Here is a 14,625-nt window from a genome sequence, read left to right on the forward strand (position 1 = left end):
CAACAATAAATTTCTGTTGTTTTAAGCCCCTGGACTTGTGGAACTTTGTTGCAGTAGCTGAGCGAAGCCAATATACCAGCTTCCTTTCTTGCTTGATCAGAAAACTGGTCTGATCCTACGAAAGGTTTTGCTCTTAAGCACTCTGGGAAAACGAACAGAGGTAGAAAACACAAGGTAAATTTACAGAGGTTACGGAGACTTAAAAAGTGGCCTTCCCTAAAAGTACACTTATTGTGATGCACACAGAGTAGTGTATAGAATCGTTGGATCACTATATGTACACCTGAAACTAATATAACACTGTATGTTAATTACACTGTAACTAAAAAAAGTAAATAAGTAAAAATTTTTAAGTGGGCTTGCCTCACTCCCATTTCTAAGTACCCATGCAGCTACTCCCTTGGACAATCCTTCTCTGATACTATTGTTATTTATTACTTGCTTCACCTAGAATACAAACTGCATACAGCAGAAAACTTTTTCTTTTCTGTTCACCACTATACCCAGAGGATACTCCTAACAGAGGCAGATTGATGGTAGACCATCCATACTTTGTGGATGGAGAATGGAAAAAATCATAAAGAATTCTAGCCCTTCATGACTCTGTGACCTAAGGCACGTTAGGTAGCTGTTCCAGCCCTCTGTGTCTTCATCTGTAAAATGGGACACGTGCGTGCACTGCAAGTTAGGAGGGGAAATGATCAGTGCTATGGGAAGTGGTGCGGTTGTTTGGTTTGTCTTCAGTGGGGAGGAATCAACCAGAGTGTAAAGCTCTCCTGGGTTCTCCACCAGAGTCTGACTTACTGCTGTAACCCCAGGGGTAGCCTGACACACAGTACATGGTCAATAAATAAATCTGGAGGCAAGGGTTTTGAGAAATATTTAGAAGGGAATACCCGGTCCTGAACTGGATGTGGGGGGGAGAATAAAAGTAGTGACGTCACATCCTCTCTTTATCCTTGGGAACTGGTTGAACTGCCCGTAGATTTTGAAACTTGGGAAGAAAAGGAAATAACACCCCTCCGGGTCTTTTGAACTGGTAGGCCATAGCCTCCAATTTCTACCACCCCAGCCCCTCAGAAAAGAAAAGGCAGACTTTCAAAGCTGGCAAAATAGCAAACTTTGGTGTTTTAAGTGGAAACAAAAACAAACATTTACAACCCTTTTTCCACTTGTCAGCCTCCTCCGGGCAAAGATGTAATAAGTAAATATTTGCTTTCTGTTCCCTCTTGTTTTTCTATAAGAAAAATCCACACCACTTTTCTCTGAATGTAAATTGTATATTTTTTACAATTTAATGTATTAAATTAAATGTATTTATGATATTCAAATATATTATATGATTTCAGTCCCTTCTTAATAGTTATTTTATAGGTTAATAAAACCCAGAAATTTAAAAAGCTATTCATTCATTCACATTATCTAAAAGCTTTATTAAGTTTATTTTGGTAGAATTTTTAAATTGCTTTCCTTCTTGTTTGGAATATATGTTGAATAATTATTATGAAATAGCTAGATAAAAATTGCTTTCTATAAAATTAGATGTAACCAATTTTTGTGTTGCTATTTTGAAAAGGTCCATTTTTGTCAGCATGGTGCTTTAGCTATTTGTAATATTCATGCAACTATCTAGAAACGTAAGTGCTTGTCTCTTGGCTTAAACTAGACTACAAACAAGGCAAAGGTTATAGCACAAAAGTAAATATTTACATTGCCTCTTAAAATAACTCTGTCGGCTGCAATATTCCCATAAAATAGCATTTCCAAAACCAGTTCCAACGGGTAAAAGCATCATTGGGTGTTTTTAAATTAAAAAAAAATTTTTTTTTTTTTTTTGAGACAGAGAGAGACAGAGTGTGAGCGGGGGAGGGGCAGAGAGTGGAGAGGGAGACACAGAATCTGAAGCAGACTCCAGGCACTTAGCTGCCAGCACAGAACCCGATGTGGGGCTTGAACTCGCGAACTGTGAGATCATGACCTGAGCTGAAGTCGGACACCCAATGAACTGAGCTACCCAGGCGCGCCAAAGATAATTTTTTAAGTTAAACATTTCTTATTACAAAAATAAATGGATATTCAAGGTAGAAAATTGGAAATTATAGAAAGACATAAATAGAAAATGAAAATAATACAGTGTCACCAACTCAGAAGAACCAATTACCTACATGCTTCCTTTTTTTATCCAATATTATTTCATGAGCATGCTACCAATTGACTTAATTTTCCTCAAAAAACTTTATTTAAATCACTGTGTAACATTCCATGATACAGATATGCCATAAGTTATTTAAATATTCTATTGTCAGACCCTTTGGGTTGTTACCAGTTATGGAAATAAATGAAGACTACCCAAACGAGAACAAAGGCTATTGATTCAGAACTTGTTGCAGCGAGGAAGTCATCCACCATCGTCTGTGTTTGGCAGAGGTTCAAAGGCAAGCAAAGGAATTGAAGGCTTTAGAGTGGAAAGAAATGTCTCAGGCATGCCCTGATCAGAGGTCGTTGGCATGGGAAACTGGAGGTGGACTAATTAGAAGCGGGCACCATGTGATTGGTTAGGGGGAATGGATTTGGCTTTTTGTGATGGGTCCTAAATTGGAACGTGGGGGAGGGATGGCAAAATTATGGAAGCTGGCAGTCATTGGTTCAGTCCTTGCTGTTTGGGGCTGATGGCTATGGAGGTTGTAGCTTGTCTTCCTGAAACCTTGCTCCCAAGTTGTGGGGCAGAGTTCCACTACTCTGCCTGCTCTGAGCATTGACTGATTATCAGTCTCCCACAATATATATGCACCTGGATGTGTACCATTATAAAATTTTCTTAACATTTATTTATTTTTGAGAGACAGCGGCAGAATATGAGCAGGGGAAGGGCAGAGAGAAAGGGAGACACAGAATTCAAAGCAAGCTCCAGGCTCTGAGCTGTCAGCACAGAGCCTGACGTGGGGCCCGAACTCACAAACCTCGAGATCATGACCTGAGGGAAGTCGGACGCTCAACCGACTGAGCCACCCAGGCGCCCCGGATGTGTACTATTATAAATAACATCGAGGTAAACATACTTGTCCGTAAATCTTTGCATATATCTGTCAATTTCTTCTTCATATGAACTTCCAGAAGTGAGATTGCCAAGTTAGAAGTTAATGCTTTATTTATTTTTTAATTTTTTTTAACATTTATTCATTTTTTGAGACAGAGAGAGAGACAGAGCATGAATGGGGGAAGGTCAGAGAGAGAGGGAGGCACAGAATCTGAAACAGGCTCCAGGCTCTGAGCTGTCAGCACAGAGCCCGATGCGGGGCTCGAACTCATGGACCGCGAGATCATGACCTGAGCCAAAGTCGACGCCCAACCGACTGAGCCACCTAGGCGCCCCAGTTAATGCTTTTTTTAAAGAATTGTATTAAATTTTGACATTTTGGCTACGGGCATTTTGACAGTTTATCAACTTCTACTCTAAACAGCTATGAATGAAAATATTTGTTTCTCTCTACCTCTAGGCCAGAAGATTCCAATGCTAAAATAGCTTATCTGTTATTCAGCTAATAATCATTAACCAACCAAACCAATCAAAATGAACTTGTTGTTGGGACACCTGGGTGGCTCAGTGGGTTAAGGGTCCAGCTCTTGATTTCGCTCAGGTCACGATCTTAACAGTTGCATGAGTTTGAGCCCCGTGCAGGGCTCTGCGCTGATGGTGTGGAGCCTGCTTGGGATTCTCCCCCTCTCTCTGCCCCTCCCCCACTTGCACTACACTCTCTCAAAATAAATAAATGAACTTTAAAAAACCAAACCGAAACAAAACAAAACGAATTTGTTGAGTATCGGCCATGTGTTCTGATCTGCTAAGGGGTGTGGGATACAAATCATGTAAGACTTTGTTTCTGCCTTCCTACAGCTTAACAGTCTAGCCAGGGAATGGAAAATGAATACATGACATAGAACTTGGGCTGCTGATTACTCTAGAGAATGAGAGAATTGGGTGGTGCTTCCTTGAATGACCCCAACATTATATATACTTATGGAACAAGCTGTGACTATAAATGGGGAAGGAGAAGAAGGGTGAAGATGTGAAGATCAAGGAGCTAAAATGAGCTGGGCATTCAATGGGAGCATTCAGACCCTATGAGATTTGGTGCAAATTCTGTAATGGAATACTACCCTGTAGGTAGAAGTGAACATTGCTACTGAGAAAAACTTGAGGATCTGCCTCTGTGCCCCAGGTTCCTCAGTTGTAAAATGGGACAATAACAGAGTTGATGTTGGTTCAGGTTCAGTGAGTTAGCACAGGTGCTGGATGCCTTCCCCAAAACCCACTCTCCATCCTTCTGCACCAGGGCCCAAGGGGCTGACCTGGGAAGATGACATCATCAGGCTCCTTGTCTTGCCTTCCGGTTGGGATCGGCCGTTGGGAGGCACCAGCAAGACACGAGAGCAGGGAGAGGAGTTTGGAGTATCTGGTCCCTGGGTTTCTCCCCTGGGTATCCTCACAGACTGGACATAACACGTACAAATTCGTGGTCCCTACTCCAGACTAGTTGGAAAATCCCGGAAAGGAAACTAGGAAATGAAATTAATAACAGCATCCCTGGTAATTCTGATAATTAGACCAACCACTATAGAGGCCTAAGCAGAGGCACAAAAATGATGGAGTCAGGGTCCCTATTCTCTGAGAGTTTAGAATTAAAGGCATTGGGCTTTAGGGAAAAAGAAAAAAAATAATTCTATTCTGACTTATATCACCATTGCTTTGTTTTGCCTCTTCTGGGCTCTATATGAATGGGATTGTGTAGTATGTATTCTTGTCTGGTTTTTGTTCAATGCTATATCATATTTTGCAGGTAGCAGTGGTTCATTCTATTTCATTGCTCTGTAGCATTCTGTTTTATGGTTATCACAAAATAGGGAAGGACTGGTGTCTTTCTCACATTTCTTTTTTTTTTTCTTTTACGATTTTTTTAAAGTAATCTGCACCCAACATGGGGCTCGAAATTACAACCTCGAGATCAAAAGTTGCACACTCCACTGACTGATCCAGCCAGACACCCCTCTCACATTTCTAATAAACTGCATTTTACCCGCCTGCTATACATCCCTCAGTCTCCTGCCCTATCACAAGCAAAGAGAATTCGTTACCATACATACTTTAGAAAAAAAGCATGTTTTATGAAAAATTGCTAATAATTTGCAAATGTTTTGTCAGCTACTGTGTGCTAAGACACTGCCCTAAGTGTGTTTTACATGTTTTAGTTCAATTAATCTTCACAAAAGCCTCAGGGGGTCAGTGGTGTTATTCCCATTACACAATAAGGAATCTGGGGCACAGAGAGGTGAAGTCACTTGTCCAACGTTAAATAGCAAGTAGGTGGCATCACCAGGATTTGGACCCAGGCAGTCTGGTTCCACAGCTAGTACTCTCAGTCATCAGTCACTCTACTCTACTTTGTTGCTTCCAACAAAGTTCATGAGCAGATGGCACACGAATGACTTCTGTGAAAGAAAAATCCATGGTTTTCACAAGCTGCGTAAGCAAAGCATCCACTTTGTGTATGGGAGGTGCTCAAGTCATATTCAATGAACGTTGCAAAACGGAGGTGGAAAGACAAGGGAGGCAGCTGTTCCAGCCCAGATGTGAGCTGATACAGACTTGAGTGTCACAAAAACGAAGAGGAGTTTCCACTGTCCAATCGTTCAGTACCAATTTCTCATCGCGAGCATAGGGGAAAATCAAAGAGCAACCTATAGAGGAGGAGTGATACTGTGCAAGTGACTCATGAGAAATACTCACTGACATTGGCATGTTGACATCAGACACCTACAATAACATTTGTGCAGTATGTAATCTCTCCATATTCTCTCATTTCAAACTCTTAATCCCGAGGATTTCTAAGAAAATCCTGGATATCACCACTCATCGTATAAACAGGAACAGACTGTTTCCGTCACACTGTTGCATCTGGGTGGCTCGATCACATGGCAGGCACCGTCCACATACTTTTGAAGGTAGTTGTGCATACATTTGTCCCACTGTTTAACTTGGGCTTGCCCTTCAGCAAGAACAATCTTCAGAGTACCCTTGAATATTAACCACATTGGCAGGCTTCCTGATCACAAACAAGATTTAAACAGGGAAGGGCTGCTGTTTTTCACACATTACTGAGAGACAGTATTTTCCCCACCACTCATAAATCCTTCAGCCTCTGGCTCTATGCACAAAGATAATTCGCAGGCATGAACACGTTAGAGTGCAAGCTTTTCAACAGGTAAAAATAATTTACAGGTTCATCCGTTTGTAACTTTCTGTGTTTGAGCTGCTCATAAAGGAAAAGGTAAAGAAAATGGTTATAATCCGCCATCTCAGACGTGGGATTTATTTCAAAGTCACAAACACAATCTTGGATTTCAAGCAGGACTCATTAAACCAACAGTTCTAAGACTGTTGTGTTGCCATAGCTATAAATACTCTCCAGAGACCACTAGAACACTAAGCAGTTTTCAGTGTATGAAAGGACTGTGTTCCTAAATTTATATTGATGCTTTAAAGTGGGAACAAGGACGCCTGGGTGGCTCAGTTGGTTAAGTGTCTGACTCTTGATTTTGGCTCAGGTCATGATCTCATCGTTCATGAGTTTGAGCCCCACATCGGACTCTGCACTGACAGCATGGAGACTCCTTGGGATTCTCTCTCTCCCTCTTTCTCTGCCCCTCCCCTGCTCACGAATGTGCGCGCGCTCTCTCTCAAAAACAAAGAAATAAACCTAAAAAGAAATAAACTGGAAACATACTTTTCTTCAAACATATTATCAAAAATTAAGGAATTATAGGGGCACCTAGGTGGCTCAGTTGGTTAAGTGTCTGGTTATTGATTTGAGCTCAGGTCATGATCTCATGGTTCATGAGATCGAGCCCATTGGGCTCTGCACTGACAGTATGGAGCCTACTTGAAAATTTTTCTCCCTCTATCTCTGTCCCTTCTCTGCTCACATACTTTTTCTTTTTCTCAAAATAAATGAATAAACTTAAAAAATTTGAGGCATTACATATGTACAGTTAAAAAGAACTAACTTTTGGGGCGCCTGGGTGGCTCAGTCGGTTCAGTGTCTGACTTCGGCTCGGGTCATGATCTCGCGGTTTGTGAGTTCGAGCCCCGCATCGGGCTTTGTGCTGACGGCTCGGAGCCTGGAGCCTGCTTCGGATTCTGTGTCTCCCTCTCTCTCTGCCCCTAGCCCACTCGCATTCTGTCTCTGTCTCTCTCAAAAATAAATAAACATTTAAAAAAAAAAATAAGTAACTTTTAAGTGTGCAGCTAGATGAATTTTTATCTATGTAGATACCCAGGTAATCAACCAGATCAACATATAACCCCTAGGGAGCTCCTTCGTGCCCCTTCCCAGACATAACCATCTCTTAGAGGTAACCTCTATTCTGAATTCCACCAGCAGAGATTAAATTTTTAAAATAACTTTTTATTGATATAGAACAAATATTAAGTACAAAAAAGTGAAGGAATCTCAAGGGTAGAGTGAAATAAATATTTAAATACGTATACACCCATGTACCTACCATCAAGAACAGTATATAGAACATTCTCATACCCCAGAATGCTTCCTCATTCCCCTTTCCAGTTACTAACTGGCTCTTCTGATGTGATCCATTTTTGTAGGTCAACCTTCCTTAATTTTGCATGTTTGGAGGCTTTATATAAATCAGCTTGTGCAGTATGCATTCAGGTCTGGCTTTTGTTCAACACTGTGTCATGTTTTACATGTAATACCAAGTTGTTCTTTTTAACTGCTCTGTAGTATTCTATGACTATATCATAATTTATTCTCATTTCTACTACACTAATGTTGATGGACATCTGGGTTACTGCCAGTTTGGGGCTATTATGTGTAAAACTGCTAAGAACATTCTTGTACGTGTCTCTTGGTAAACATTTATACTCATTTCAATAAGAGGCACGGGTGTTTAAGAGCGTATAATAGGAAAACCTGACTTATTTTGGTAAGACCAGGAAATCACTGCACTGCAGTGTTTTTTGGGTGATAATGTTTTCTGAATCTCAAGCCCGGAGTGAAGGAACACACCTCCTATGTCTAGGAAATTAGTGGGGACCCTCCCTGCCTTTTCTCTCAGAAGTGCTAAGGCTAAAGATGTTTTGGCATTGGCTGTACCTGGACTATTCATAAGTGAGTAATTTAAATCCCTAACTACACTCACAGTTAGGACAACTACTATTGGGTAGGTGATATTTGTTTTCCTTTAGCTGTCAGCATCCAAATCCCTTCATACTTTTGGGGAATTCCCCGAGTGATGAATCTTGGTTGGAAGGCCCAGCTCTCGTACTGAAGCTCAAAGGCCCTTGCCATCCCAGTCTCCTTTGTAACCGGAGTGGGGCAAGTGACCTAGTTGCCTCAATCCACTTCTCGCTCTGAATCATCTGAATCTGAGTCATGAGTGCTTCCAGCAGAGTTGGTGGTACATTTGGCACGGAGAGCTATTCTCAGCAGATGGGGTTTTAGGTGTCATTGTGGACAATGCATAGGCTGTCGCATAGCGTCCAATGCAGTTCTACAGCCACCCCAGCAATGCTGTAAGCTAGACAGCAGGTGCTAATAAACCCCTCTTCTCCTTAAATCAACCAGCTTTGCTTTCTGTGGCTTCTAACTAAGAACTCTGACTGCTGAATCCTCCTATTCAAATCTTCCCATAAATGATGATTACAAATATGTGTTGTTTTTACACAACCAGAACAAAAAAAACCATAAAAACTGTATGGAGTCACAAAAGGCTTTGAATAGCCAACACAATCTTGAGAAAGAAGAACCAAGCTGGAGGTATCACAATACCATGTTTCAAGCCATATTACAAAGTTATAATAATCAAAACAGTATAGGGGCACCTGGGTGGCTCCATAGGCTGAGCATCTAACTCTTGATTTTGGCTCAGGTCATGATCCCAGGGTCATGGGATTGAGCCCCAAGTTGGGCTCCACGTTGAGCATGGAGCCTGCTAAAGATTCTTTCTCTTTCTCTCTTTGCCCTTCTCCCCAACTCGCACTTTCTCTGTCTCTCTAACACACACACACACACACACACACACACACACACACACACACACACACAGTATGGTACTGGAACAAAAATTAGACATATAGATCAACAGGAAAGGATACAGAGCCCAGAGAGAAACTCATGCTTGTAAGGTCAATTAATCTACAACAAAGGAGGCAAGAATATGCAACTGGAGTAAAGAGAGTCTCTTCAACAAATGGTGCTGGGAAAACCGGACAGCTACCTACAAAGAATGAAACTGGACTGCTTTCCTACACCAAACACAAAAATAGACTCAAAATGGATTAAAGACCTAAATGTGAGACCTGAAACCATAAAACTCCTAGAAGAAAACATAGGCAGCAAACTCACGAACATTGATCTTGGCCATATTTTTCCGGATATGTCTCAGGAAATATATTTTCCAGGCAAGGGAAACAAAAGCAAAAAAGAAATCATTGTGACTACATTAAACTAAAAAACTTATGCACAGCAAAGAAAACCATAAGCAAAACGAAAAGGCAACCTACTGACTGGGAGAAAGATAATTACTAAGATAAGGGGTGAATATCCTAAATATGTAAAGAAATCATACAACTCAACACCAAAAACAACCCCAAATCATCCTATTAAAAATGGACAGAAAGCCTGAATAGACATTTTTTCCAAAGAAGACATACAGATGGCCAATAGACACATGAAAAGATGCTTAATATCACTACTCATCAGGGAAACGCAAAGCACAATCACAATGAGCTATGACCTTACACCAGTCAGAATGGCTAGTATCAAAAGGACAAGAAAGAACAAGCTTTGATGAGGATGTGGAAAAAAGAGAACCCTTGTGCCTTGCTGGTGAGAATGTAGATTGGTGCAGCCACTGTGGAAACAGCATGGAGGTTACTCAAAAAACTTGAAATAGAAGTACCATATGATCTAGTAATTCTATTTCTGGGTATTTATCCAAAGAAAGTGAAAACACTAATTTGAAAAGATATATGCACCCTATGTGTGTTGCAACATTATTTACAATAGCCAAGATATGAAAGCAACCTGGATCCACAGATTGATGAATGGATGAAGATATGTTTATAGATATACAATGAAGCTATTACTCAGCCATGGAAAAGAATGAAATGTTGCCATTTGCATCAGCCTGGATGGACCCAGAGGGTATTATACTAAACGTGCCAAGTGAGAAAAAGACAAATACCACATGATTTCTAAGAACAAAACAAGCAAACAACAAAAACGAATAAAGAAAATAAATTGGTGGTTGCCAGAGGAGAGAGGGGTGAAGGGATAGGCAAGATAAGTGAAGGGGATTAAGAAGTACAAACTTGGTTATAAAACAAATAAGTCACTGGGAAGAAGAGTACAGCATAGAGAATGTAGTCAATAATATTGTAATAACTTTGTATGGTGATAGCTGGTGACTACACTTATCATGGAGAGCACTCCACAATGTTTATAACTGTTGAATCATTATGTTGTGCACCTGAAACTAATATAACATTTTATGTTATACTTCCTTTAGACATTTAAAAAAATATATACATACTTCTCATTTTAATTGGTAGTACAAAAGGGTGTTTGTTGTAAAAAGAGAAACCTTGTGTGCTACTTATAATTCAAACTGTCCTGTTAAATGCCTACTATGGGACTAACATGTTGCAATAATTGTAGTTTCTCCAAAGCAACTAAATGGCAGGCTTAGCCATTAAACAAATTACAGGGCAAACAGAATTACGTCTTTCAATACATACCTGGAGGTGGGGTCTGTGATAAGCTTCTCCTATCTGGTAGCCTTTTTTCCCTTCTTTATACAGAAAGGGGGTTCCTGGGTGGCTCAGTCAGTTAAGCATCCAACTTCAGCACAGGTCATGATCTAGCAGCTTGTGAGTTCGAGCCCCATGTCCGGCTCTGTGCTGACAGCTGGGAGCCTGGAGCCTGCTTCAGATTCTGTGTCTCCCTCTCTCTCTCTGCCCCTCCCCTGCTCATGCTCTGTCTCTCTCAAAAATAAATAAACATTAAAAAAAATTAAAAAAAAAAAAAGTAAGGTGTCAAGTCTGTATCTTGTTACTTGGAAAACGTATTCCCTGGTCTCCAGCCTTTCTTTCCTCCTTTCGCATTGGCATCTGAATGCATCAAAAGCCATTGTGGAGATAGTAGTCTGCACTAGAATATACAGACTTCCAAAGAAGACCTGGTTATATAAATGTACTCATTAATAGCTCAAGTTATTAATAATGAACTGTACTTCTGCTAATGAAAAGTTCTTATTGGTTATGTTATCAGAGCCAAAAAAGTCAAATTAAATGTAAGCATTTTCATAGAGAATTTTCGTTTATACTAAGATTTGAGGTTATTTTTTTAATCCCATCTGCTCTCATTGCTCAGAGGAGTTTAGTGACTTTCCTGAGGCCACACAGCTTGAACCTAGATTTAACTCCCATTCCATGCTTTTTATAATATGAACATCAATAACTTTAAAACAATTATGTAACTGAATTGTAGTAAAATGAAATAGAAAGCATAAAAACCCTAAATTTAGAAAAATAAATGATCTAGTTTATTATGCTAAAACACAACATAGTACACAATAAAATTTTTTTTGTAAATACTAAAGCTCTCCTTTATATACGTATGTAAGTACATGCCTCAGTAAGATGGGGGGCTATGCTCCAAAATGTTAACAGGGACTATCTCTTGGGGGTAAGCAGGGGTAGAATTATGGGCAATTTTATTTGTGTGTGTTCCAGAGGAAGAGTATAAGCTTACCTTCATTTTGTACATTTTCTACAATACATGTAGCACTTACATCCTTCCTGAAAAAGCCTTTTATTATTGTTATCATTAAAGTTACTTTGATATTGTACCTTTAAAATAGTCAACTCATCATCTAACACAACGAAAAGTGTGTTTTGAATACCCAGCCATTTACTGAGCAAGCATGTTCCTAATATTTCACATATATTATTCCATTAAATTTTCACATTCGTTTCATTAAGCAGTAACTGTATCCCCATGTCACAGGTAAGGAGGAGGATGCTTAGAGAGGTTCAGTGGTTAAGATCACACAGTCAGTAATGGAGTCTCGGTTGTGGCAAGCTCAAAAGTCTACCTTCTGCATCTACTGCGCTGCACCCTCCTTACCTTGAGACCACTCCCAGCTTCTCTAGTATAGGAGAGTCGCTCTATCTTTTGCTGGTGCAGCCTTTCAGATACTCCTCTTATTTATTTATTGATTGATTTTTTAATTCTTTTTTAATGCTTATTCTTGAGAGAGAGACAGAGCATAAGCAGGGGAGGGGCAGAGAAACAGGGAGCCACAGAATTGGAAGGCTCCTGGCTCTGAGTTATCAGCACAGAGCCCGATGCAGGGCTCGAACCCACAAACCGTGAGATCATGACCTGAACTCAAGTTGGACGCTCCACTGACTGAGCCACCCAGGTGCGCCTTTCTTTTCTTTTTTTTAATGTTTATTTTTGAGAATGTGATAGCTGAGAAGGGGAAGAGAGAGAGAGGGGGACAGAGGATCCAAAGTGGGCTCTATGCTGAAAGCAGTTTGAGCAGCGGCTCAAACTCCCGAACCGTGAGGTCATGACCTGAGCCAAAGTTGGACGCTCAACCGAGTCATTTAGGTGCCCCTCAGATACTCCTCTTTAAAAACGCATTTAAAGTATTAACGTAGACAATGTAAAAATGATTTTATGTATCATAAAAAGACCGGAGGGGCACCTAGGTGGCTCAGTCGGTTAAGTGCTCAACTCTTGGTTTCAGCTCAGGTCATGATCTCACGTTTCATGGGTTTGAGCCTGTGTCTGGCTCTGTGCTGATGGCACGGAGTCTGCTTGGTATTCTCTCTCTCCTTTTCTCTGTGACTCTCTCAAAAAGTAATAAACATTGGGGCGCGTGGGTGGCTCAGTCGGTTAGCATCCAACTTTGGCTCAGGTCATGATCTCACAGTTCGTGGGTTCGAGCCCCGCATTAGGTTCTGTGCTGACAGCTTGTTCAGAGCCTGGAGCCTGCTTGAGATTCTGTGTCTCCTTCTCTCTCTGCTCCTCCCCCGCTCACGCTTTGTCTCACTCTGTTTCTCAAAAATAAATAAATGTAAAATTAAAATAAATAAATAAAAATAATAAACATTAAAAAAAAAGAGAGAGACTGGGAGGATATGTTCCAAACAGTATATATTGACAGAGAGTAGAATGATAGTGGTGGGGCTTTTATTTAAAACAAAACTTTTTTTAATGTTTTTTTATTATTTTTGAGAGAGAGAGAGAGAGACCAAGCAGGGAAGGGGCAGAGAGAGAGAGAGGCACAGAATCAGAAGTAAGCTCCAGGCTCCGAGCTGTCAGCACAGAGCCCGATGTGGGGCTTGAACTCACAGACCACGAGATCAATGACCTGAGCCGTAGTGGGCTGCCCAACCGACTGAGCCACCCAGGCGCCCCAACTTTTATTTATTTTTTTAAGTAATCTCTATACCTAACAAGGGGCTCAAAGTCATGACCCTAAGATCAAGAGTCACCTGTTCTACTGACTGAGCCAGCCAGGCACCCCAATAGTGGTGGGACTTTTATTTTCTAAGCTTTTACACTTACTATTTTTTTTCTTTAAAAAATTATTCTATAATAGTTTTTATTTTATTTAAAAAATTTTTAAATTGTTTCGAGAGAGAGAGAGAGAGAGAAAGTGGGGGAGGGGCAGAACAAGAGGCGAACAGAGAATTCAAAGTAAGCTCTGTGCTGACAGCAGTGAGCCCAGTGTGGGGCTTAATCTCATGAACTGTGAGATCCTAACCTGAGCCCAAGTCAGACATTGAACTGACTAAGCCACCCAGGTGCCCCTACAATAGTTGTGTTTTTTAAGATAAGAATCAGAAATAATTATATATATTTCCTATATTGTCTATCTTTTGAACATTGGTGCATCTCAGTATCAAGTTCACTACACAAACCATTTCTAGAAATGCATGTAACAAAAATGTGTATTTCATTATCAAGCCCTGGTTGTCTCATTCATATCTCCCATTAGACAAAAGTCTTGGGTTTTCTGTATCACTCACTACTGTACCCTCAATGCTAGAGTAGCATCTGGCCAATGAAAGCATTTGGCACATAACTGGCAAATGAATGAGTGAAGAATACCTATCTTCTTCTTTCTAAGTTTTTAATATATTGACATATTCTCGGGGCATGTGGATGGCTCAGTTGGTTAAGCATCTGACTCTTGATTTCGGCTCAGGTCATGATCCCAGGATTGTGGGATTCAGCACTGTGTCAGGTTCTGTGCTCAGTGTGGAGCCTGCTTGAGATTCTCTCTCTCTCTCTCTCTGTCTCTCTCTCTGTCCTTTTCCCTTGCTCGTGTGCATACACTCTCTAAAATAAAATGTTTATAGATATATTGACATATTCTTATATTAAGTTTCAAATTAGAATACATGTTAAAGTTATCTGGAAGAAATAAAATGTACTGGAAAATATCTTTGCTTCTGAATCTCACAACTTGCCAAAAATGACTGCTATGGGTTAAATTGTATCCTTACCCCCGCAAAAGTTCTAACCTCTG

The sequence above is a fragment of the Panthera onca genome, chromosome A1, assembly GCF_046562875.1.
Source record: "Panthera onca isolate mPanOnc1 chromosome A1, mPanOnc1 haplotype 2, whole genome shotgun sequence".
Taxonomy (NCBI): domain Eukaryota; kingdom Metazoa; phylum Chordata; class Mammalia; order Carnivora; family Felidae; genus Panthera; species Panthera onca.